The sequence below is a fragment of the Panthera leo genome, chromosome B3 (genome assembly GCF_018350215.1).
Source record: "Panthera leo isolate Ple1 chromosome B3, P.leo_Ple1_pat1.1, whole genome shotgun sequence".
NCBI lineage: Eukaryota > Metazoa > Chordata > Mammalia > Carnivora > Felidae > Panthera > Panthera leo.
In genome coordinates this window covers 66256872-66284670 of record NC_056684.1, presented here as the reverse complement: position 1 = coordinate 66284670, position 27799 = coordinate 66256872, and positions in this window count along the sequence as shown.

Genomic DNA, 27799 nt, shown 5'->3' with positions numbered 1-27799 from the left:
CCTTGCCATCTCCTGCCTCTATAGCTCCAGGTAGACTTTTCTCTAGGTCTCAGTTCCTTTACTCACAGAGTCAGGGAATCAGGCCAGGTCACCTCAAGGCTTTCCAACAATGACACTATCTGCCTTAAAGCTTGTCCCTTGATTTTGCCTGTATTGCCTGAAAGGTCAATTCTATTTCATGTGAGAGGAAAATAAGGAATTCCTCATAATCTTTATGAGGAATCTCTAAGGAATTCCAGTATTAGCTGGAAACTGAAGACAGAAAGAGTGAGGCTAAAAGGAGATAAAGAATAGTGTGGGATAGATGTGGAGTGGAACAAAATGGAATACGATCATTTGCAAGTGTGAGACATTCGCAATACGTGATCCTCTTGCAGAGTCAGAGGGCTTCTCTGACAGCAGTGAGACAAACAGAGATACCCTGCTTACTGGCTTGGAAGAGAAAACAGACTCTATTCCAGAAACACTATAATGTGACTAGGCTGAGAAATGGCCTCAAGCCTAGGGAGCTGAATGAAGCAAAGTTAAACTGTGACCAAAGAGGATCTAGGTAATTTTTTCCCTCCCTGTGATGTCCGGGGAAAGGGGGACTCTATAGATTGCTCATTTACTTGGTCACATTTTGAGAGTGGGTATTTTCCATTGCAGTATTTGGAAAAAGAAGATAAGTCATGATGCTTGATTCCTTTACAATCTTCAGTGAGCTTGTTCAAAAGTAACAAACTCCCCATTCTTTCAAAGATCTTAATTTTGTTGTCAATTTTCTTTCTATCTGTCTGTCTTTTTATTTTCCCACAACATCTTGGTGAGAACTGTGGGGAAAAGATTATCCGAAGGAACAGTGGATGGCAGTATTGGTTTGCATCTCTAAAACAGAAAGCAATGGAAATTACAATTTTTTTCAAGGAAAAGGAGCATATACTCTATCTACTGAAAGAGCCTCATGTAGGCATGGGTGAAAGCCATGAAAAATTTGTGTTTGCAGTTTCAAAACCTGATTAGGCAACTATCTCAGATGATGTGAGAATATTGCATGAAGAAATGTGGGGGGGGGGGGGGGGGAATGATGGCCCAGGAAAAAAACGATGGCCTCTTTGATTCAAAATTTATATAATCAGTCCTCCCAGTAACTAAATGGGAGTTAACATCTAGAACTAGCCAGTCAGTACACTATGACCAAGAAACACAGGGGGTATTCAGAAGCACATTAGCAATCACAGGTTGTACACAGGCAGAGAAGAATTTAGAAAAAGAATGAGAGCTCAGGATGAGAAGGAGAGTAGATGGAGTACAGGCAGGCAGCTTGTTATGAATTTCATTTTTAGTGATGAATATACATGTTTTGGTACTAAGATAGCACCTGTTACCTTAGGAATGCAGATTATTCTTTTCACCTAATTCTCTTTTTTGAGTGCCTCACATGTACCTTTGTGCATTGGTTTGAACACTGATTTGTTCATGCATGTACTCCTTTATTCATTAACAAATATCTTCGAGCATGTATGAAATGCAAGGTACTAGGGATAAAGATGCCCTGGGAGAGGGAATAGACACGTAAAGAGAAAAATGTCATGCCATATGGTGACAGCTAAATGGTTTACTGAATTGTCTCAGATTGGTAGCATGATGACATGATATACTTTTCTTTCTTAAACCCAGTGCCCCTTGCACTGCATCAAATCTCCCTATCTTGTAATATATGTCTACGTATCTTGGGAAAATTTCAAAGTCTTGCCCAAGACATGATTGTGATGTATCAGTGTAGGCTCTTGGGCAAATTTCAAAATCTCTCAAGCACTTCTGGTTATGAAAGTTATAATTTTTCATTTTCAATTGTTATCTCCTTTGAACTTTATTTTTTCATCACATTTCAAATATCCATTTACCCACTTTAGACCAGCCTCATGGCACAGGGACCTGAAGAAGGAAAGGGCAAGTTTTCCTTCCTTCTTCTTCCCCCTCCCTGATCTTGTTGTTGGGGCCTGTAGGGTTCGTGCCATCTGCTCTAGGGGACACATGATGCACCCTTCATTTTCCAGGCCTAATTCTATAACCATCTGTCTGGGCTGCCTATCTCTGTTCTTCTGGTTGTTATGAATCTCTGTGTGCAAGCATCAACCTCTGTCAAATCTTCCCTCTCCTGTTCTCAAAATACCACGGAGCCTCTTTTTGAGTCATTTGTCCCAGCCTCCAGGCCTCTGGGATGCCCACTGTCCTGTAGGAAACACATACACTTTGTGTGTCTGATAAAGGCTTCCCTTTCTCTGTTCCCCCTGTGTCATCTCTTTCTCTCTGCTTACTTTGTCCTGCGCATGGAGATACAGGGCAAATGACTAAGCCAGGTAGCTGCCCAGCCACCTGACCAACTGAGAAACATTCTACTCTCCCTTCTTACATGCATCCTCCATCTTCAGGACCACCGCTCACATAGTTTTTACTTTATAAAGATTATACCTCCAAAAGTGATGGTAGCATCTAAAGCGGGATGGGAATTGTCAAGTAAGGCTGTGACAACAAGAATGGTGACCTACTGGATGAGGAATAAATAAGATGAAGAGGCTGGGATGCTGCTCTGTTTCTAGTAGTGGAGACATCATGGATAATGACATTCTGTAAAAGAGGAAAGGGCACGGAACAAGCTGGGATGGGAAGGTAATGCATTAAGTTTTGGATATAAGATGATGGATATCCAGATGGAAACGGACTAAATGGAATGTTGATTAGAAGTAAAAATGAATACAAATTACAATGTAAGTTGGAAGAGATTCCAAACCTGAATGGAGATCCCACGCTTTGATGAATATGCAGTGAAGAAAACACAAAAAAGAATAAGGTGGGGAGAATACTGATTTCTGAAAGATCTTCTCAGGATGTCCACAGACTAAATGAAACAGGAAAACAAGATCAAATTCAAACATAAGGCACTCCAAATGGGGAGAGAACAGAAAACAGAAGAGGTTTTTAAAAGTATTTTCATTTTAGCTGTCCAAAAATAATAGGGGGAAAAAGTGGTTCAGATAATAAAAGAAATAAGAAACTACTCATTCCAAAGTAGCTCAAATTCAGACTTCAGAAAAAACAAAAACAAAAACAAAAACACAAGAACAGGCAATCAAAAAACAAAAACAAAAAACCAGTAAAGATACCATAAAAAAGAGCTTCAAAGAACAACGAGCAAAGCAATGCTTAAGAAAATATACCACTTACAGGTCACTGGCAGTCAAAAAAAAACTTGGGATTTGAAGGTATTTTACAAATCTAATTCAATGTCTTCAGGGGACAGATGAAAAGCTCAAACCCCAGGCAGCATACATGAATTGCATAACTAGTGAGTTCAGGGCCGGCTCCCTTCCATTAGCCATCAACATCACCTTTACTAACCAATTAAAGTATCACTAAAGGCCACTCTTAGACCCCTGTGAAGCTTGTTTGAGAAGAACCAGGGCAATAGCTTCCTTTCTTTTTAAGATTAGTTTGAGTTTACAACAAAACTAAGAGGGAGGCACAGAACTTCCTGGCCCTACACATGCATAGTCTCCCTCTAATCAGCATCCACTTACCAGAATGATACTTTTTTTTTCTTAACCAGAGAAGAGCCTACACTTGTTCATCACAAGCACCCCAAGTACATACCTTAGGATTCACCCCTGATATTGTACATTCTATGTGTTTAAGCAAAGATATAGTGATACATACCCATCATTTTGATATCATGCAGTGTATTTTCACTCCTGCAAAAATTCCCTGTGCTCTGCCTATTCATCTCTCCCCTGCCACTCCATCTCTGGCAACCAATGATCTGTGTATTATCTCCATAGTTTTGCCTTTTCAAGAACGTCATCTGATTGGAGTCGTATAGTATGTAGCATTTTCAGATTGGCTTCATTCACTTAGTAACATGCACTTAAAGTTGCCAGTTGCTTCCTTTTTAAAGAAAGAGTGAAGCAATCTAGAGTCTTTCTAACCATGCCCACCTTGGATTCTCGATGGCATTAGAAATTCCTATATAATGTCACCAACCTACTGACTTGATTATATAGAAAACATCATTCAGGACTACAGTCCTCAGGAGTTCCACATGGTCATTTTTTTTGAAATGTTGGTTTGTACATTATCACTAGTTTCTATTCCTGCTGTTTATCAAAAATTATGTTTCTGAGAAAAATGAAGAGTTTTAATAATACCTAAATAACCATCAGAAGTGGTCATGATTTTCCTTGTCTATACTGGTAGCATTTACTACAGGAAGAAGATCTCTGTAATTCTAGATGAGATTGGGACATGGAAAGGAAAATAGTAGCCATGGCTCAGGACCCTTAAGATTACCTTTGATTTGGTCAGTAATCTTCTGTATTAAATATCAACTAAATGAGCAAAATACTTAAGAATACTCCCAGTGACTGCTTCCCATGATTTTTGTGTGTCTAGTAACTCAATTCCACAGCATAAATAGCTGTCAGCAGCAGTGTTGTATGCTAAATATCTCATTACAAAATGCTAGAAAACTAGAGAATTACTGACAATTAAGGGTTGGTACACACAAGTGGCCAAAATTGCAGTTTACGAAAGAATGATAATTGCTCAAGAAGATAGAATTGATGCATATAATTGGATTTGGTTATTTTACTTATCATGCATTTGCATTACCTCAAATGGATGAATGCAGTTGCTGTATGAATTAACAGACATGATCTTGTACCCAGCTTTCCTTTCCACACCATTGCCCCATAACCTTCAGCTTCAACTACACTAGGGGCTTTTACTTTCTACTTTCACTCTTCTATCGGTGCTTTTTCTTTTCTTTTTGCACTTTGGGATAGCACTGGCAAAAGAGACCGTAAATTTCCAAAGCAAGAGAATTATAAATACTTCCACTAACACACACAGAAGGAACAAAGGTTGATTGTATTTAATTACTGACCAGTGGCAAAACCAAATCTCAAAGTATAGTGTGACGACCACAGGTAGGGGATTAACATTTGTATATTTATTCTTTTAGGAGTGTCATCAATTAACTGTTGCTTTCTTGTTCCCATTGAAAGCATCGCTGTTCATAACATTCACCCTGGTGAGAAGACCCATGGTTTTAAAGAAGAAACAAAATGAGGGATGGCAAATTTAAGGGTGCCGGAGACAGCATACTTCAGAGATATAACAAAACAAAAATTGGAGAAGGCCCAGGTTGTCAGGACAAGATGATGATTGATCTTTCAAAAAAGTTGATCCTCATGGGTTTTTCCTTGCTACTAGTTTCTACCAAGATGAAAATATTTCAGTGTTAGCACCGTTGGGAAATAGAGAATCCTTACTCATACTTGCCAATTTGCATAACCGGTTTCATGCAATTAGATCAGTTCTATCACATTTCTGAGATTTCCAAAATATTATCCTGTTGTATCTAGATGATTTTGAACATTTGGAAAACAACTGACATTTGGATGGGTTAGGTGAATTGACTCTACCCCTAAGAACCTTGGAATTATCTATGCAAGTAACAACTTATTTAGAAGTATCTTCTGCATACCTGAAACCTTGAAGTCTTTTTACCTGTAAATTCTCATTAAAATTTGAACTTTCATAGAAAGGATAAAATCTTACTCCCTTAGAAGCGCACTTGCAAAGATAGACACGAGAAAGATGCTGCTCAGGAGGAGGAAAGAACGCGAGACATAGATGGTGTGGGAGATTGTTGATTTGAGCTTTGGAATAGTGTAAGTGGATTACAGAGACTCATCCTCCGCTAATACCCATTTCTATGTTCTAAGCCCTAGCTTCCAAGTGAAAGGTACATCCTCCTCCAGACTGTGGATCAAGACTCCATCCTCATGGTTCCCCATCACAAACCTTACCTTTCAATTATTCTATTCCAACAGCACAGCATTCTTCTCGCCTGGAAATAAAAGAAAATCATTTTTAATGACAAGTGCTTTTGCCCCTTCATCTCAAGATTCTATGAACACAGATAATGACCACTTAAGTCATTTATTATTTTTAAGATTATACCCAAAGATGGTGTTGTGCTTCTATTTTTCTATCAAGTATGTATTTTGTTGTATTCATTTTGTAATTTAAATATAGTTGAAGTGGGGCACCTGGGTGGCTCAGTTGGTTGGGTGGCCAACTTTGGCTCAGGTCATGATCTCGCAGTCCATGAGTTCGAGCCCCGCGTCGGGCTCTGTGCTGACGGCTCAGAGCCTGGAGCCTGTTTCGGATTCTGTGTCTCCCTCTCTCTGACCCTCCCCCATTCATGCTCTGTCTCTCTCTGTCTCAAAAATAAATAAACATTAAAAAAAATTTTTAAAAAATTAAAAATAAATAAATATAGTTGAAGTAATTCTTTTTTTTTAACGTTTTTTTTTTTTATTTTATTTTTGAGACAGAGAGAGACAGAGCATGAATGGGGGAGGGTCAGAGAGAGGGAGACACAGAATCTGAAACAGGCTCCAGGCTCCGAGCTGTCAGCACAGAGCCCGACGCGGGGCTTGAACTCACAGACTGTGAGATCATGACCTGAGCCGAAGTCGGCCGCTCAACCGACTGAGCCACCCAGGCGCCCCTGAAGTAATTCTTAAGATCATCAAAAGATAGCTCAGAGGAACAAAGACGAATAATATAAAATTCTCATTCTATTTGGCAGAGCACAACCAAGATAAGTTGCACAGGTAGAGAAAACAGAGATCACTCAAGATTTATCCTGGAAAATTCAAACTAGGTGAATATTCAAAAGGAAAAGATGCAACAGTTGGTTAAAACTGAAAAACTTCCCGTATTTATTTGATTTTCCTGGGCATCACAAGTTGGGCTATTTAAGTAGAGATTCGGTGTTCACAAGCTAGAGAATCCTCTTTCTTCCTATCATTTAAAGAACATAATTAAAACGCCATCACAAATTTAGCAAAACTACAAAAAAAAAAGTTAAAAACGAAAAAATAAATAAATAATACCTTTGAGAAGAGGAATTGAACCATCGTGAACACACAAAGAACGAAAGGTAGCTTGAATGGATGAAAACTGAGGGAAGGTAAGGCCAGTCAACCAGTTTGGGAACAGAACACAGAAGAAATGGAGCAATTGAATGAAATTGTGGGAGGAAATACTTGGGCTGTGTATTAAGAAGTATTTTTTAACACTGATGGTGGTTTGGACTCTGGAAAAGTCACCCTTTCAAAGGAAATGGTGAAACCGTTTTTTCTTACTTCATTTAAACTGGATTGTATCAAGCTTTCCCTCAAGGGGTATGAGTCTATTTGGACAGACTGTCAGGGGAGGATCCTAACACGTTGATTTTACTCCTGATTTCTGTGAACCAAAAATTTTAGGTCATCTGGCCACTGATTCTAAAAACAAACTCTTCCCCCTCTGATGCATCAACTCTTTTTGCTCTTCTCCCAACCCTATGATCTACTTCTAAAGGACACAAAGGACATCTAGCACCATTTCATTATTTTCCAGAGTAAAATGAAACAAAAGTATTTGAATGGGGTCCATTTTGGGTTTGCAGCATTCTTGGAATGGAAATTTACATCTATTAAATAAAAACTCGCCATTTGACTCTTGTTAAGAAATGTTTACTACGAATGCTGCAATTCTAAAGTAATGCAGAATTTAGTTCTACTCACAAAATTGATCTATTAAACCAATTCCTCAAAATGAACACTATCCAAATGCCATTGTTATTACATAAAATTTGGTAGGAAGCCTAAATTTTAATTCACATACTTAACAAAAGCACATTATTTATATAATTATATTTATAATATACACATATAAAATACATTTATAGTCTGTAAGTACTATCTCTTATTTGCATAATAATGATAATTCTCACATTTGGCAAGCTAAGATATTGTTAATGTACCAGTTGCAAAAACATGATTTATTCCTTTGGGCTTAATAAAATAGTAAGACATTTTTCTATATAGAAAGAAATTTTTTGAGACACGAAAAAAGAAATTTTGTTTGCTTTGGAATGAATTACAAATTTTGTATGTTGAAATAAAGATAGCAAGTAGTATTCCCACATTTACCCTTCCACTTAAATGCCAGTGTTATGGTGTGTGAGAAAGGAGAGGTCTCAAATATGAATGATAGGGGGTTACTTTCTCTCTTCACAGGTAAGACGTGTGATTTCATGGGGTCAGCATTACCAAAAATGACTTAGGACCCCAAGTGAAAGATCACATCTTCTAACCAGACAATAATTGACTGATGTTTAACATCCATTTGTGTTGCTGCTCTGGAAATAGTCTGGAAGCCACTGTCCATAGCTTTTTGTTGACCAGCCTGAACCAAGAACATTTGATCATTCTAGGCAAAGAGCAGGCTTATTGACATAAAATGTTTTTTATAGACCTGAGCACAATGACGCTATGTTGCTGCTCCTTAAAAGGAAATGCACAGTAATCTAGGGGGCTTCTAATCTGCTTACCAGCTATACAGATGAGCCGGATTTATTTAACAGTTATCATCAACCCAACCTATGTTACAATGACAAATAATGTTTCAATGAACAAAAGTAGCATCTTTCTCAGGCTTTTCTTTTCTATGAAAAGAGAAATTTATGTTCCAAGATTCCACTTTTCCCTACTCTTTAAATGTAAATATGTCAGAGATATATTAAAATGGCATCCGATATAGACTACTATTTTTAAAACAAAGTTGTCATTTGACTCCTGGTGAATTGCTCGTAAATTCAGGACTGAATAAAGAGATCAGATTACATTAAATGCATTTTGGTATCTATAACTTTCTGCAATGAATTAAAACTGGCTGATCGTGTCTCCAGTGCATTTCATTTTCTGTTGATTCATGTACTGTAATATAACCTTCAAAATTCCCTTATGCCAACAAACTCACTCAGATATGCTGAGTGCAGGAGGAGATTAAAGTGGCTATAAGATTGAAAACTGTATGAAGGCATCAGATAATGCAGTAGAGGTATAATGAAAGTGTAAACAAAGCCGGTAAATGTAGAAATTACTGTTCATATAATCCACTGTTGAATTCAATGGAGAGTTACCTCCCTGCCAAATATATATTAATACCAAACAAATTGGCAAGATCAATACACCAAGCCTGTTTCATTCTTATTAAACTATTTTTCTCTTTGAGACTAAACATAAGTAAGACATGCCATTCTCCTTTGGAAAATGTAATATTTCCCCAATAGAAACTTAGCATGCAGGTATACTCAGACTCCCAGCTCTCGGAAACTCAGATCAGATGATTTTCCTCCACTCCTTAAAATTGAAGTTACTTACAGAAATAACCTTTCATATTTTCCTGGGCAGTAGCTTTTTGTTTCTGCATTGCAGAAGCCAATCCATCCTTTAAAGACTCTTTAAGCTAGGGGTTGGGGGTGGGGGGAAGCATTATTACTGGGCTAGGAACCTCTATTGTTTCAGTAGTAGCTAGAGCTATGGATGAATGCTTTCAACAGAAGTTAAAAGAGATAATGAGTCTTTAATGATACAAAATCAGAGCCTTGTGTGCCTAGTGAAGCCTGACACACGCTCCAGCTTGCAGCTAGCAAGGAGAGCTTATTTGCTATCTGTTTTATAGGCTAAAAATACCCACAAAGTCCCCTCTTGCAAAATTGTGTATCCCTTAAGATAGGATCAGTGGTATTTGTTAGGTTAAACTGTCCTGAAATGCAAAACAAAATTGGACAAAAAGCTTATGTTCTATCCTTCCTCGTGCATCTCTTAAAAGCTCACGGTAAACACATCTCCATCCTCCAAGCAGTATCTTCTATTTTATTCCAGACTTTTTTCAAGAGCAATCTCCTTTTGTGTGCATATTTGATTTTCTTCCTCTCTACCAAAACTACAAAAGGAAACTCCAGCATCACCTGCCTGGGTGCACCTTCTGCTATGCTGACTGGATAGATTACCTGGCACCACTGAGACAGATTTTTGTCCACCAAGTATTAGGAAACTGGTTTGAATTTCAGCTGTGTAAACGTGTTAAGTACCAACAAAAACTTCTGGAGAGCAGTGGGAGAAAAACTCTTTCGTGAACACAAGCCAGGATCCTTGATGTTAAATCAGATTTGCTTCTGAAAGGATTGGCATGTCTGATATGATTAGGAAGCTTCAGTTGTGCTGATTATAAATTAAAATTAAGAAAAACAGATCGATCTGGAAAATAAGAAACATAAGGGCACATTGCTACACTCCACTCTTTGTGACGATGCTTAAAAGTGATGGATATGGGAATTATTTATTGTAGGAATCATAACTAGGTTATTGTGTAAAGATTTGCATGCTATCATCATTGTATTAAGGTGCCAAAATCGGTTACAGAAATGAAGAAAGGAAAACATCAACACAACTTGACTTGGTATATATTCAACATGCATTTTCCTTTCATTTTTTTCAAAAAATATTCAGGAGTGTGAGTGAATTGGGGAGCTGGGGGAAGGTGAGATTAAGTAGGCAGATAACCCATAATCCATTGAAATCAACTAAATTATCCTTCTGGGTGTTTTTTATGAGAGAAATTATTTTATTTTTTTCCTCCCTCCTTCATTTCCCCCATTCCCATTTCTAGCCATTCACCTCCTCTCTTCTAGACCCATTGCTACCAGGGAAAAATAATCATTCAAGTTCCAGAGAAAGAGGTTTTTCAAAGAGTTAAAAGGGCAGAGAGCAGGGGAAAAGAAGGCAACAGTGTATTTTTTTTACCCCAAATTATTATTTTGAGCCATGTTCTTATTGACACAAAGATGCAATAATTGTTGGTCATGTGGGCATAGTTTTAAGAGCTAATTAATTTTATGCTGAAGTTTCTCATCTATTACCTGGCATTAATACAAAGGACAATTCTAAATCAGTGAGTGTATTCTCATAAAATCTTCTGTCATCACCAAATAATTAAAGTTTCTCCCTCAAAGAAAACTCTTACTATTAAATTGGAGAATTGTCATAATTATGCCCACCATCCCAGCCCATAACCTTTCTGGGAATACAGAAAATGCCTGGTGAGGACACAGAAACTCTAAGTCTGGAAACAGCTAGAACTTCTTCTTCCCCCACTTTCTCCCTCAGATTCTCTCAAGGATATGGACAATAGATAAGAGCTTGTGAACTGTTGCCTTTTACCAGTAAGTAGAGTATATTAGATGCAGTTAGTTTTCTTAAACTCAGTTCATGAATCAAGGCCCACAGATGGCTTCCCCTGAAAAATGTTTTCTTCTGGAAAAGCCTTCTACCTCTACAGATCATAATTTAAAGTTTCTAAAAAAAAAAAAAAAAAAAAAAAAAAAAAGCGGGGGGGGGGGGGATTTCTGATTTCTGAATGCAGTGCTTTACAAAAGCACATCCGGCTCAAGATTGACAGGCCTGCAGCACTGCTTTGCAAAACTAACATGTTGCTACTATCTGAACAACCAAAATCTGGGCACAATCCATACTTAGAAACACTGTCCAGAAATAAAATCTTCAATCAGAGGAATAATTTAATATATCCATTCAAGAAATAGTTACCAAATTCCCATTATATTCATCACCACGACAATTTTTTTAAATTATGACATTCCCTATTCTACATGCTAGGGATATAGCAGCAAGCAAAGCAGACAAAGATCCTTGCCTTACATTCTAGTCTCTAGGTAAGATACCGGAAACACAGAAGATTGGAGAGTTCATGCCTCCATGACACTCAGTCTAATGGAGATTAGAGTCAAAAAGCAAGTAAATACACATAAACTTTTACATACATACATACATAAAGCAGAGAGAGAATGTAAATATACAAAACAATGGCACAGAATATGTGATAGAGACATAGAAGACGCTGTTATGGACAATCTAGATTAGATGGGAAGTTAAGTCCTTTTTGGAGATAGAATGATAAGACTTTGGAATCTTCTTGAAACTTTTCTTATACCTATAACCGACTTTTCAAAAGAAATAACAACTGAAATATAATTCTATCTCATTATTTTTCCAGGGTAAAATGATTCAAGTAAGACTATTTCAAAGGGATGGATAGATTTTCTCAGAATATTTGCAAGGAGCTTTGTTTTTGATCACACACACACACAGGTGAATATATTAAGGTAGCACTGATTCGAACAAAGTAGAGGGTTAAGATGACTGTCTAGAGGATTCCAGAAACAAATACTATTTACTGAAAAATAAGATTAAAATCTTGGAATCAAAAGAGTCATATTATTGGTCAATGTTAATCGCATACTTTAGATAGATTTTCAACTACTTATTTCATGTTTTTCGTTTATATGCAGTATCGCAGGGAATAATTTTACAAACTCAGGTGCCTTGTCAAAGGTGCTGTTTCCAAGTGTTCTGATGATGTTTCTATCTATAATGTTAAATGCTCAATAGTAGCTTGGAAACAAACTAGTTAAAAACTGTTGGAAATAAGATACAGCAATCCATTTAAAAGATACCATGAAATTTAAAGATGAGAAGACAGTTGGGTTGGTCATCCTGCCAGTCTCATTAGACACTTTAATTTTTCATAACATTTATTCCTGAAAGCTTTTTCTACTCTAATCTTACATGACCAAAACATGGGTTCCGATTTCTGACATAGAGTTTCCAACATATCTCTTGAAGAAAGGGGTGTGTCATCAAAAATATTTCACCATTATTATTTTTTCCTAACTTATTACATTTTAAATAATGCAGACATGCAAACAATATAGAAGTTTTATTGATCTATATCATTTCTGACTATTAACGACAAAGAGTTATAATGCAATATTATAAATAACTGTATATTACCATAATAACAGCAATAAAATTGCTGAAGTTAATTAGCAAAACACTGAAATGCATCCCGCAACTTAATACTGTTGAAGAATGAGATCGTAACTTACAGATTGTATTCAAGAATTCCAGATTTTTTTTTCAAGACTTTAAGGCCTGTGTAACACACAATGAAGAAAAGAGGAGGTGCTTTCATTGGATCAGATAGAGAGGCAAATGATCTGATAAAAGGAAAAAAGTATTTTCCCATCAAATTTCATACTAAAATTATTTGCTTTGCTTTCCAATAATTAAATTTGATAATTGCCAACCATTTTACTACTTTTAAGGTGTATAAATCCTACAGTACTCCTGTTTTTGTTCCTGTTTAATTGGCGTTTTAAAAAGCTTACTTACTAAGCGTTTAAAGATTACTGAGTAATATTCTAAGAATATTAGTCCTTCTATGTCTCAAACAATTGCTGCACAAATGAAGCAATTTTTTCTATCATCCAATGCTTTCATTTCATAGTATTAATAAATTTCCAGGTAAATAAGAAGAGTGCGTACGTGCGTAGAGTCAGATTCTTGATTATGAATCAACATCAAAAATATCTTAATAAAGTGTGCATTCAAAAAAAAAAACAGACAATATCATTCCCTTACTCTAAAATATGTTGTTTCCTATTATAGGTCAGATGTTTTATTCTGCTCTATGAAAAAGATAAAAATGGACATTCAGCTCTTATTTTTTTTAATTTTTTTAAGGTTTATTTATTTTTGAGACAGAGAGAGACAGAGTATGAACAGGGGAGGGGCAGAGAGAGAGGGAGACACAGAATCTGAAATGGGCTCCAGGCTCTGAGCTGTCAGGACAGAGCCTGATGCGGGGCTCGAACTCACGAACCGTGAGATCATGACCTGAGCCGAAGTCGGACGCTTAACCGACTGAGCCACGCAGGTGCCCCTCAGCTCTTATTTTGAAGAGTCTGTAAGACATTGTAGCATTAAGGATGGAAAGGGCAGTAGTAGCAGCTGTTACAAAGGCCTTGGCAGCAAGGAGTGCTGGATTTTGAGCCCCCACTCTGATACATATTATTTATGTAACTTTTCTTTTGATCCTATGTGTGCCAATTCTTAAAGTTTGACCTAGAGATCCAGGCTAAGTGGACCAGCAAATGAAGTCAGAAGAATCATCATGGGTCAGGAGACCAGGGAAGAGCTGGGAGACGGCTGGTTCTCAGCAATAAAGGGCAAGTTCAGTAAAAGGAAAAAGGATAAATGGAAATTAACCGAGAAATGAATATGTCAGCCTTTGTTTTTTCACTCTGCAGTCTTCACAAATCAACATTTACATGTATCTGAATATTACAGACTTTTAAAAACATAAAGTGACAATATGTTATGAATTTATTCATAAGTTTCCTTTAAATGATTATCCCACTACATCTTTTTTCCTCCCTCCCCCTTAAATCCTAATATCCATGTCCTCTATCTCTAACTACAGTTGGTTGTCAGCCAGAGATAATGTGCACCATACTCTACTGGAGAAACAACACAAGACATAGAGTTATTTACCATTCTTTAGCATTTCCTTGTTTTGAAGGGGTGCATTATTAAACATTCTAGCACACGTTTTACAGCTGATCTCTATGTAACGAAACATTCTTTATAACGCAAATCTTTTCTGCAGATTTTCCAAAGAATATCCATACCAAAGTTGGATCCAAGACAAAATTCTGATACACACTGGTATCATACCTGGAAGCATCTACTATATAACAAGGCAGCCACTTCCAATGAAAACACTGGCCTTGCCAGAGAGCACTTAATAACACCTATTAAAATTTGTGTGAGAAGTAAATGCCCTAGCTTTCCATTTTCAAGAAAAGAATTTACATGGAACAGATATAATGTTTTAGTCATCCTTGAATACCTATTCTTGGTTACTATTTAAAATTAGTACACAATTTCTATACCAAATCTATTTTCATTTTAAAAGTACATGTACAAACCTTCATCTTCACCTACTAAGTATTCCTGGGAATTTATTTTTAGAGTCTAATCTATCACAACCATAAAAATGACTTTCTGTTTGCTGTTAGTCTCATTCTTTTGCCTTTATTGAACATCTCTTTTATTCAGTTCCTTCCAGGATATTATAACAATAACTGATTGTACATGATGTAAAATAATAATGCACAATTAAGTACCTAGATTCATTTAGGATTATTTTAGTAGCAAGTAGCAAAAACCCAACCAGAACTAGCTACAGCAAAAAAAAAAAAAAAAGAAAAAAGAAATATCACTAAGTGGAGGGGAAGCAGGGAAATGTCAATGTAGTCTACTTCTATCTGTTGCTTCTCCTTCTGTGTGTCAATTTTAATCTGTCTTGTTACAAATTAACCATTCCAGGAAGCAGAGACCACACTACTGATGGTCTCCACGATCGTCCTCACAGCTTGCACAGTGCCTGTCTGATATCCTGGGAGAAGGACTGCAATTGATCTAGTTCAAGTTCTGTGTCACTTCTCAGGGCTACTGTTTTCAATAAAAGTAACACATTCCCAGGGTGCCTGGGTGGCTCAGTGGATTAAGCATCTGACTTGGGCTCAGGTCATGTTCTCATCGTCCTTGAGTTTGAGCCCCACGTCAGACTCTGTGCTGACAGCCCAAAGCCTGGAGCCTGCTTCAGATTCTGTGTCTCCCTCCCTCTCTGCTCTCTCTCAAAAATAAATACACATTAAAACTTTTTTTTTAAATAAAAGTAATGCATTCCCTAAAGAGGTCTTTTGGAAATTTGTGAGGGTATATTTGATTACCACAATAATGGGGAGTTACTGTTGGCATTTCAGAGGCAGAAGCCAGAGATAATGGATGTTCTATAATACACAGAACAATCCCCCAAAATTAATTTTTCTTTCCTAAATGACATGGTAATATTCTACTATATATTTGTGTAATGATCTAAGCCAAAATATAACTTTTTATAAACCAAGTATTTCTGCATAATTTCAAGATATGTTTATAGTTTCAAGGAATCAACATGCTTTGTTTTTTTTTCAGAACTTTACCCAAGATTATTCACTATTTCAGAAATATCACATCAGCAAAATTACTGTGGTATCTGAATTACAAATAGAACTTACACGTATCAGTCTGAATTGATACTGTTTATATTCATAGTGAGAAAAAAACAGTAAATAAAAAATATGACATTAGGAGAAATAAATCTTAACAGTAATTACAATAAGATTAAACAGATTAAACTCACCAATTAAAAAAGATCACCAATTCAGACAGATTAAAAAAAACCAACTAAGATCTAACAATATTTGCCTACAATGGGGCTACTGAAAGTATGTTCTGAAGCATAATATTGGTCTGTAACCTATTTGTTACCATCCTATGACAAAATTAGTGAAGAAATAGAGGCCATTTAAAATGTTTTATAGGGGCGCCTGGGTGGCTCAGTCGGTTAAGCGTCTGACTTCGGCTCAGGTCATGATCTCATGGTCTGTGAGTTCAAGCCCCGCGTCAGGCTCTGTGCTGACGGCTCAGAGCCTGGAGCCTGCTTCGGATTCTGTGTCTCCCTCTCTCTCTGACCCTCCCCCATTCATGCTTTGTCTCTCTCGGTCTCAAAAATAAATAAACATTAAAAAAAATTTAAAATGTTTTATAGAAATTTGACATGGAAATTTCTTGTCTATTGAGTTTAATAGTTAAAAGGTAGTCATGTATTTTGTATGACTTTGTTTTAGTTTCTATTCTAGAAAACCATGTTTACTGCATTTAACAAAAGTACAAGGGAAATAGAATACTAAATTTAGAAAACCTGGTCCTTCACCAGAGCTGTTTTGAGAAGCACTGACAAGGTACACAGTTTAATAATATGAAAAAGTTGACAGCTGAAGGATGGAAATAATGTGTCAGACAAGTGTAAACAAACAGAAAGCTAAGGTAATAATCCTTATTTCTGACAAAAGAGAACTTTAAGCACCCCCCCCAAAAAAAAAAAACACCACTCCAAATGCAAGAGGTACTACATAGAGAGAAACTAACATGTCTGCAACTCACACTATTATCTAAAGATATATAAAGCAAAAACTAACAAATTCACAGGTAAAAGTAGAAAGAAAATTGTTGTTGATTTTAACATATTCTTTTTAAAGAGGCTAAGTCAATCAACACAAGAAATGACAGGTGTTACCAAGGATGTGGAGAAGGGAACCCTCTGGCACTCATGGTGGGGTGCAACCACTCTGGAGAACAGTATGGAGGTTCCTCAAACAATTAAAAATAAAACTGTCCTACAATCCAGTAATTTCACTACTGGCTATTTGTACCCAAAATACAAAAACACTAATTCAAAGGGAAACATGCATTCTTATGTTTATAGCAGCATTTTTTTTTTTTTTTACAATAGCAGCCCAAGTGTACATTGATAGATGAATGGATAAAGAGGTGGTATATATACACAATGAAATATTATTCAGCCATAAAAAAAGGATGAAATCTTGCCATTTGCAATGACACGGATGGAGCTAAAGAGTATAATGCTAAGCAAAAGAAGGCAGTCAGAAAATGACAAATCCCATATGATATCACTCATGTGGAATTTAAGAAACAAAACAAACAAGCAAAGGGAACAAAAGAGAAACAACCCAAGAAACAGACTCTTAACTATGAAGAATAAATCAGTGATCAGTGACTAAAGAAGGGAGGTGGTTGGGGGGCTGGGTGAAATAGTTGATGGGGATTAGGAGGGCACTTTTCACGACAGGCACTGGATGATGCGTGAAATTGTTGAATCACTGCATTGTACACCTGAAACTAATATAACACTGTAGGTTAACTATTTTGTAATTTAAAATTTTAAATAAAGTTTCTGTACAGCAAAGGAAACCATGACATGGTTGAATGAATGAATAAATCAATGAATAAATAAATAATCAGCTAATAATGCCAAACCATTATATTTTTAAAAGTATATTCATTTAAAAAATGTATTCACTTAAACAGAGAATGTATTTTTTCTTTTACAACATATATATATATATACATATATGTGTATATATATATATATATATGTATATATATATAACATTTATAAAAATCGTTCCTGTATTTAGCCATAAAGGAAGCTTCAATAAATTACAGAGGATGAAATCATGTAGGTCATATTCTCTGAAGACAGTACAATAAATTAACAAAGGACTAGCTAAAATCTCTATATATGCGATACATAAGTAATGTGCTTCTCTGTATTTAAAAGGAAATACAAAAGAAATAATAAAATATTTAAGATTAAACAGTAAAAACTACACAATCCAAAATCTGTGATACATAATGCAGAAAAATTGGAAAGACAAAATAAAATGGATCTAAGCATTCTGATCAAAAAGTTTGAACAATAGGTACAGAAAAAAAACTAAAAACGACAAAGGAGAAGGAAACAATAAAGATAAAAGAAAACTCAATAAAATACAGAACAAAAAAAAAAGCAATAGAGAATATCATAAAACACAAAGCTGGTACTTAAAATAAGATGAACCTCTTGTAAGACAGATTAAACAAAAAAGAGAGCATGCAAATAAATGAAATTCAAATTATATAAAGAAAACTACTCCAGATTTTAAAAAAGGACTTTTAAAATAATGAAAATATCAAAAAACGTATAGGCTAATATGTTTGAAAGCCAAAGGAAATAAATACACCTCTGAAAAAAAAGTGGTGCAAGATGAAAAATTAGCATAGACCAATAACCTCAAAACCCAGGTTCAGTTAGTTTCTAGGTGAATTCTGTACTTTTCAAGGAATAGATAATACAATTCGCAATGCTACTAAGTAGAAATTATGATTATCTTAATATATGCACAAGGGGAAATAGTCTTGTTGCTAAACTAATAGAAGGTAAATTTCTCAATGTGAAAATAGTTATATATAAAGTGGACTGTGGGGCATTAGTTCCTGTAGGGAATAAACTTCACATTTTTTCCATTAATGGTTTGCCCAGAATCACCTGCATCATCACTTGTTTTTTCTTATAACAAAAACAAGCTCTGTATATCAGTGTGTGTGCGAGTGTGTGTGTAACAAGTGTATCTAATAATACACATTCACATCATATATATGAATATCAATACATAACATGTTTATTAAGATTGTCTTGTGTTCTAATTAGACCAAATTGCTTTCTTATTCATGCTATGCAAGTTGCAGAATTGGCTGGATGCCCTGAAATGCAATTTAGAATGTCATATAAGTTATCATGCTCTGTTCTTGCCCTTATTTACCAAGAAATCCCTTCAAACAAAATTGACAAAATGTGCTCTTGCTATTTCTTTTGAAGCTGTCTTCTTGTCAATAAAGTTTACACATTTAAATGAATACTACTCTGTATAATTTTCAGATTATATTGCACATTTGCAGCTGGAACAGATACTAAAAACTGCTATAAAGTGTGCTCACTTTCTATGCATAACAGCTGCTTTAAGAACTTTGATATCCTACACATTTCCATGGGTTTTTTGTTTGTTTAATGTACATTTTTTTGAGAACTTTGGTGTTGGGGGTAGGGAATTCTTTCTTTGGACTGAGGTTCAGAAAATAATTATAAAATCTGGCACAAAAAGTATTAATTTGTGTTGTTGCTTAGTGAATTAACAGGTGTAATGTTATCAATCTTTAAAGAGATTTAAGTGTGAAAAGCAGTGCCAAAAAAAGAAAATAATTTCAAAACTGCCATGGATACTGACAATGACCACAAAGCTGTTCACAAAATGAGGCTTACAACCTCGATGATGTTAGAAAACAGGTTCAGAGGCGAGTCCGGAAGATGGCGGCGTAGGAGGAGCGTCCTGCCGATCACTTAGATTCCACCTACACCTGCCTAAAGAACCCAGAAAACCGCCAGAGGATTAGCAGAAGGGAGTCTCCGGAGTCAAGCGCAGACTAGAGGCCCACGGTAGAGGGTAGGAAGGGCGGTGAGGCGGTGCGCCCTCCACGGACTGGCGGGAAGGAGCCGGGGCGGAGGGGCGGCTCGCCGGCCAAGCAGAGCCCCCGAGTCTGGCTGGCAAAAGCGGAGGGGCCGGACAGACTGTGTTCCCACAGCAAGCGCAACTTAGCGTCTGGGAGGTCATAAGTTAACAGCTCTGCTCGGAAAGCGGGAAGGCTGGAGGACAAAGGGAGGGAGAGCTGCTGAGCCCCCTGACGGCAGAGCTCAGCTTGGCGGGGAACAAAGGCGCCAGCGCCATCTCCCCCGCCCATCCCCCAGCCAAAATCCCAAAGGGAACCAGTTCCTGCCAGGGAACTTGCTCGCGCAGCGCAAACACCCAACTCTGTGCTTCTGCGGAGCCAAACCTCCGGCAGCGGATCTGACTCCCTCCCGCTGCCACAGGGCTCCTCCTGAAGTGGATCACCTAAGGAGAAGCGAGCTAAGCCTGCCCCTCCAGCCCCCGTGCACCTTGCCTACCCACCCCAGCTAATACGCCAGATCCCCAGCAACATGAGCCTGGCAGTGTGCAAGTAGCCCAGACGGGACACGCCTCCCCACAGTGAATCCCGCCCCTACGAGAGGGGAAGAGAAGGCACACACCAGTCTGACTGTGGCCCCAGCGGTGGGCTGGGGGCAGACATCGGGTCGGACTGCGGCCCCGCCCACCAACTCCAGTTATACACCACAGCACAGGGGAAGTGCACTGCAGGTCCTCACCACGCCAGGGACTCTCCAAAATGACCAAACGGAAGAATTCCCCTCAGAAGAATCTCCAGGAAATAACAACAGCTAATGAACTGATCAAAAAGGATTTAAATAATATAACAGAAAGTGAATTTAGAATAATAGTCATAAAATTAATCGCTGGGCTTGAAAACAGTATACAGGACAGCAGAGAATCTCTTGCCACAAAGACGAGGGACTAAGGAACAGTCACGAGGAGTTGAAAAACGCTTTAAACGAATTGCAAAACAAAATGGAATCCACAATGGCTCGGCTTGAAGAGGCAGAGGAGAGAATAGGTGAACTAGAAGATAAAGTTATGGAGAAAGAGGAAGCTGAAAGAAAGAGAGATAAAAAAATCCAGGAGTATGAGGGGAAAATTAGAGAACTAAATGATACACTAAAAAAAAATAATATACGCATAATTGGTATCCCAGAGGAGGAAGAGAGAGGGAAGGGTGCTGAAGGGGTACTTGAACAAATTATAGCTGAGAACTTCCCTGAACTGGGGAAGGAAAAAGGCATTGAAATCCAAGAGGCACAGAGAACTCCCTTCAGACGTAACTTGAATCGATCTTCTGCACGACATATCATAGTGAAACTGGCAAAATACAAGGATAAAGAGAAAATTCTGAAAGCAGCAAGGGATAAACGTGCCCTCACATATAAAGGGAGACCTATAAGACTCGTGACTGATCTCTCCTTTGAAACTTGGCAGGCCAGAAAGGCTTGGCACGATATCTACAGTGTGCTAAACAGAAAAAATATGCAGCCGAGAATCCTTTATCCAGCAAGTCTGTCATTTAGAATAGAAGGAGAGATAAAGGTCTTCCCAAACAAACAAAAACTGAAGGAATTTGTCACCACGAAACCAGCCCTACAAGAGATCCTAAGGGGGATCCTGTGAGACAAAGTACCAGAGACATCCCTACAAGCATAAAACATACAGACATCACAATGACTCTAAACCCGTATCTTTCTATAATAACACTGAATGTAAATGGATTAAATGCGCCAACTAAAAGACATAGGGTATCAGAATGGATAAAAAAACAAGACCCATCTATTTGCTGTCTACAAGAGACTCATTTTAGATCTGAGGACACCTTTAGATTGAGAGTGAGGGGATGGAGAACTATTTATCATGCTCCTGGAAGCCAAAAGAAAGCTGGAGTAGCCATACTTATATCAGACAAACTAGACTTTAAATTAAAGGCTGTAACAAGAGATGAAGAAGGGCATTATATAATAATCACAGGGTCTATCCACCAGGAAGAGCTAACTATTATAAATGTCTATGCGCCAAATACCCGAGCCCCCAGATATATAAAACAATTACTCATAAACATAAGCAACCTTATTGATAAGAATGTGGTCATTGCAGGGGACTTTAACACCCCACTTACAGAAATGGATAGATCATCTAGACACACAGTCAATAAAGAAACAAGGGCCCTGAATGATACATTGGATCAGATGGACTTGACAGATATATTTAGAACTCTGCATCCCAAAGCAACAGAATATACTTTCTTCTCGAGTGCACATGGAACATTCTCCAAGATAGATCATATACTGGGTCACAAAACAGCCCTTCATAAGTTTACAAGAATTGAAATTATACCATGCATACTTTCAGACCACAATGCTATGAAGCTTGAAATCAACCACAGGAAAAAGTCTGGAAAACCTCCAAAAGCATGGAGGTTAAAGAACACCCTACTAACGAATGAGTGGGTCAACCAGGCAATTAGAGAAGAAATTAAAACATATATGGAAACAAACGAAAATGAAAATACAACAATCCAAACGCTTTGGGATGCAGCGAAGGCAGTCCTGAGAGGAAAATACATTGCAATCCAGGCCTATCTCAAGAAACAAGAAAAATCCCAAATACAAAATCTAACAGCACACCTAAAGGAAATAGAAGCAGAACAGCAAAGGCAGCCTAAACCCAGCAGAAGAAGAGAAATAATAAAGATCAGAGCAGAAATAAACAATATAGAATCTAAAAAAACTGTAGAGCAGATCAACAAAACCAAGAGTTGGTTTTTTGAAAAAATAAACAAAATTGACAAACCTCTAGCCAGGCTTCTCAAAAAGAAAAGGGAGATGACCCAAATAGATAAAATCATGAATGAAAATGGAATGATTACAACCAATCCCTCAGAGATACAAACAATTATCAGGGAATACTATGAAAAATTATATGCCAGCAAATTGGACAACCTGGAAGAAATGGACAAATTTCTAAACACCCACACTCTTCCAAAACTCAATCAGGAGGAAATAGAAAGCTTGAACAGACCCATAACCAGCGAAGAAATTGAATCGGTTATCAAAAATCTCCCAACAAATAAGAGTCCAGGACCAGATGGCTTCCCAGGGGAGTTCTACCAGACATTTAAAGCAGAGATAATACCTATCCTTCTCAAGCTATTCCAAGAAATAGAAAGGGAAGGAAAACTTCCAGACTCATTCTATGAAGCCAGTATTACTTTGATTCCTAAACCAGACAGAGACCCAGTAAAAAAAGAGAACTACAGGCCAATATCCCTGATGAATATGGATGCAAAAATTCTTAATAAGATACTAGCAAATCGAATTCAACAGCATATAAAAAGAATTATTCACCATGATCAAGTGGGATTCATTCCTGGGATGCAGGGCTGGTTCAACATTCGCAAATCGATCAACGTGATACATCACATTAACAAAAAAAAAGAGAAGAACCATATGATCCTGTCAATCGATGCAGAAAAGGCCTTTGACAAAATCCAGCACCCTTTCTTAATAAAAACCCTTGAGAAAGTCGGGATAGAAGGAACATACTTAAAGATCATAAAGGCCATTTATGAAAAGCCCACAGCTAACATCATCCTCAACGGGGAAAAACTGAGAGCTTTTTCCCTGAGATCAGGAACACGACAGGGATGTCCACTGTCACCGCTGCTGTTCAATATAGTGCTGGAAGTTCTAGCATCAGCAATCAGACAACAAAAGGAAATCAAAGGCATCAAAATTGGCAAAGATGAAGTCAAGCTTTCGCTTTTTGCAGATGACATGATATTATACATGGAAAATCCGATAGACTCCACCAAAAGTCTGCTAGAACTGATACATGAATTCAGCAAAGTTGCAGGATACAAAATCAATGTGCAGAAATCAGTTGCATTCTTATACACTAACAATGAAGCAACAGAAAGACAAATGAAGAAACTGATCCCATTCACAATTGCACCAAGAAGCATAAAATACCTAGGAATAAATCTAACCAAAGATGTAAAAGATCTGTATGCTGAAAACTATAGAAAGCTTATGCAGGTAATTGAAGAAGATATAAAGAAATGGAAAGACATTCCCTGCTCATGGATTGGAAGAATAAATATTGTCAAAATGTCAATACTACCCAAAGCTATCTACACATTCAATGCAATCCCAATCAAAATTGCACCAGCATTCTTCTCGAAACTAGAACAAGCAATCCTAAAATTCATATGGAACCACAAAAGGCCCCGAATAGCCAAAGTAATTTTGAAGAAGAAGACCAAAGCAGGAGGCATCACAATCCCAGACTTTAGCCTCTACTACAAAGCTGTCATCATCAAGACAGCATGGTATTGGCATAAAAACAGACACATAGACCAATGGAATAGAATAGAAACCCCAGAACTAGACCCACAAACGTATGGCCAACTCATCTTTGACAAAGCAGGAAAGAACATCCAATGGAAAAAAGACAGTCTCTTTAACAAATGGTGCTGGGAGAACTGGACAGCAACATGCAGAAGGTTGAAACTAGACCACTTTCTCACACCATTCACAAAAATAAACTCAAAATGGATAAAGGACCTGAATGTGAGACAGAAAACCATCAAAACCTTAGAGGAGAAAGCAGGAAAAGACCTCTCTGACCTCAGCCGTAGCAATCTCTTACTCGGCACATCCCCAAAGGCAAGGGAATTAAAAGCAAAAGTGAATTACTGGGACCTTATGAAGATAAAAAGCTTCTGCACAGCAAAGGAAACAACCAACAAAACTAAAAGGCAACCAACGGAATGGGAAAAGATATTTGCAAATGACACATCGGACAAAGGGCTAGTATCCAAAATCTATAAAGAGCTCATCAAACTCCACACCCGAAAAACAAATAACCCAGTGAAGAAATGGGCAGAAAACATGAATAGACACTTCTCTAAAGAAGACATCCGGATGGCCAACAGGCACATGAAAAGATGTTCAACGTCGCTCCTTATCAGGGAAATACAAATCAAAACCACACTCAGATACCACCTCACGCCAGTCAGAGTGGCCAAAATGAAGAAATCAGGAGACTATAGATGCTGGAGAGGATGTGGAGAAACAGGAACCCTCTTGCACTGTTGGTGGGAATGCAAATTGGTGCAGCCGCTCTGGAAAGCAGTGTGGAGGTTCCTCAGAAAATTAAAAATAGACCTACCCTATGACCCAGCAATAGCACTGCTAGGAATTTATCCAAGGGATACAGGAGTACTGATGCATAGGGGCACCTGTACCCCAATGTTTATAGCGGCACTCTCAACAATAGCCAAATTATGGAAAGAGCCTAAATGTCCATCAACTGATGAATGGATAAAGAAATTGTGGTTTATATACACAATGGAATACTACGCGGCAATGAGAAAAAATGAAATATGGCCTTTTGTAGCAACATGGATGGAACTGGAGAGTGTGATGCTAAGTGAAATAAGCCATACAGAGAAAGACAGATACCATATGGTTTCACTCTTATGTGGATCCTGAGAAACATAACAGAAACCCATGGGGGAGGGGAAGGAAAAAAAAAAAAAAGAGGTTAGAGTGGGAGAGAGCCAAAGCATTAGAGACTGTTAAAAACTGAGAACAAACTGAGGGTTGATGGGGGGTGGGAGGGAGGGCAGGGTGGGTGATGGGTATTGAGGAGGGCACCTTTTGGGATGAGCACTGGGTGTTGTATGGAAACCAATTTGACAGTAAATTTCATATATTAAAAAATAAAAAAAAAGAAAAAAAAAGAAAAAAAAAAAAAAAGAAAACAGGTTCAGACCCTCTCTGTGGCACTAAGTTAACTCTACGATCACGGCTAAGTTACTCAATCATCCTAAACCAGTTTTGTTATTTGTGAACAATGGAAAAGATGCCTACTCGATGGAATTCTTTTGAAAATTGAATGTGATAATACATGAGAACACACTGAGTACAATGTAAGTATTTGATGAGTTTAATGAGTTTAAATCTCTACCTAATAAACCTTTTATGTTAGGTGTTATTAAGAAGATAATTGTGTGGCCACAGCTCACCCCACAAGTAAGTGAAGTGTCAGAAGTGGTCATTGAAGGCCGTCTTCAAATTTGAAGTCCTAAAATGACCTCAGGAGACTCAATATGATCACCAAAATCACCCAGAGAATCATTCTGTTGTCAGTGGTTTTGAGGAATTTTTCAAACGCTTCACTGCTATCACTGAGAAACTTAAAGAGAAAAGATTAGCTAGTCGATAATAACAATAATCATATTTTTACTACTGTTTTAAGCTGAGCATCCCTGAATTCACCAGTTTATCCTTTTCTTGGGTATCCAAAGAAAGCAAGTCATGCCCACATCTGTAAAACTGCAGAAAATAAAATATTACAAATATTTATGGGTTTCTCAAGGGGAGAAATTATATATTATTACTCAAACTAAATTCCTGCTCCTAGTTTTCTCCTCAAGAACCCCTAGTGGTGTCTGTCATTCATGCCCCTCTATGCTTCTCATTCTCAAGCCCAAATCAAGGATTCACTTTGCCATGAAATGAAAATGAAGATTGAATTCACTCATAATTCATGCACATGAAAAATGTCTTCCAAGATTCTGCTGGTGCAAAGAATACAACAGTGAACAAGACTGGCCGTGCCTGACCTCCTGGTGTGTATATTCAATGGGAGAGGCTGATATCAAAGAAAGAATTACATGATAATTTAATAACTTATTACAGATGCAATATTGCCCCCCAAAATATATACAAGTTTCTGTAAAAGTATATATCAGGTAGACATAGTCTAATGTAGAAGTTATTGAATGAGGGAGGCATCATCAATGAGGCCATACAGAGGTAGGACCAGATCAGGGAATAACATTGGTCTGTGTCCTAAAAGAAATGACAAGCAACTTACGATTGTTCAGGTTGGAGAATGACATCTTAAATGTTCCAAAATATCACTCAGTATGTATAAGATACCTAGAATTCTAATTACACAAATTTAATGGTATACACTCAATTGGAAAAACATCCTTCAAATTACGGCATCGCATATTTGGTACACACAGACACAAGGTACTTTTGCTCTTTCAAAGAGATCTTGCATGTGAGAGGCACAGCTTAGTTCTCTGCTGTTAGAGAAGCCTCCTAAAAGAGAGAACTATGAATATTGAGAAAGTGACAGATCAGTCAAAAACATTAGAAATTATTTCAGTGGATCCAAGAGTTCCATCAGGAACTTGTGGTTTCAATTCTGCCATGGAAAAAAGCTTGGGGGTCTTCATTCTGTCCTTATGACAAGAAAAAGCTGGACAAATGAAAATCAGGAGTATTTCTCAGACCCACCAGAGAACTAAGGTCTTGTGGCAAACAGCCACACCAAAATCTGAAGGCACATCCAAATCATCACAGCTGAGGTCTGCTTGCCTAGAAAGCAGAAGCTGGTTGTGCCATAAACTGCTAGGAACTTAAATGACAATTTCGGCCAATTGCCAGAGACTGGGTCTGAGGCTACTATGAAAGTGAGAAACTTGTAGGAGCCACAGTTTTAGGGAAGCTCCCACACTTTTGTTTCCTTTGCTGCCAGAAACCCTATCAGGTTCTCATGGTAGAGTTCTGAGAAAGATTCCCTCTTGGCTTTGGCAAGGAGAAGAGAAGAGAGATCATTGAGGAATACATCCAGAGCATTCTCCAGAAGCCTTCCCCATAACAAAAACCCACTTTCCAGAAGAGAAGACTTTGGTGGAGCCTTTTTTTGGATGGAGGAAGGGAATTCTTCCCACTCTAGCCTTCCCATATCACCCACTGATACAGCCAGGGAAGAGAATAGGGGGGCAGAGGATAAAAGCTATCCTAGTGGAGAAATACTTGTGAGGGCCATGGCCTTGGGACACAGGCCCACTAACTGATTGAAAGATAATTGGCAGAATATAGAATATTCCCTCTCCCCCACAATTCACAACCACAGAGATAAAATAACAGATTACAACTCAAAAAGCTGCAAGACACATACTCTCTCTGAGGAGGAGAACTTAGGGAAGCCCTAAGTCACATGGAAACACACAAAGAAGGACAGAAAAGGAATCTGAAGCCTTTGACCCCACAAAAA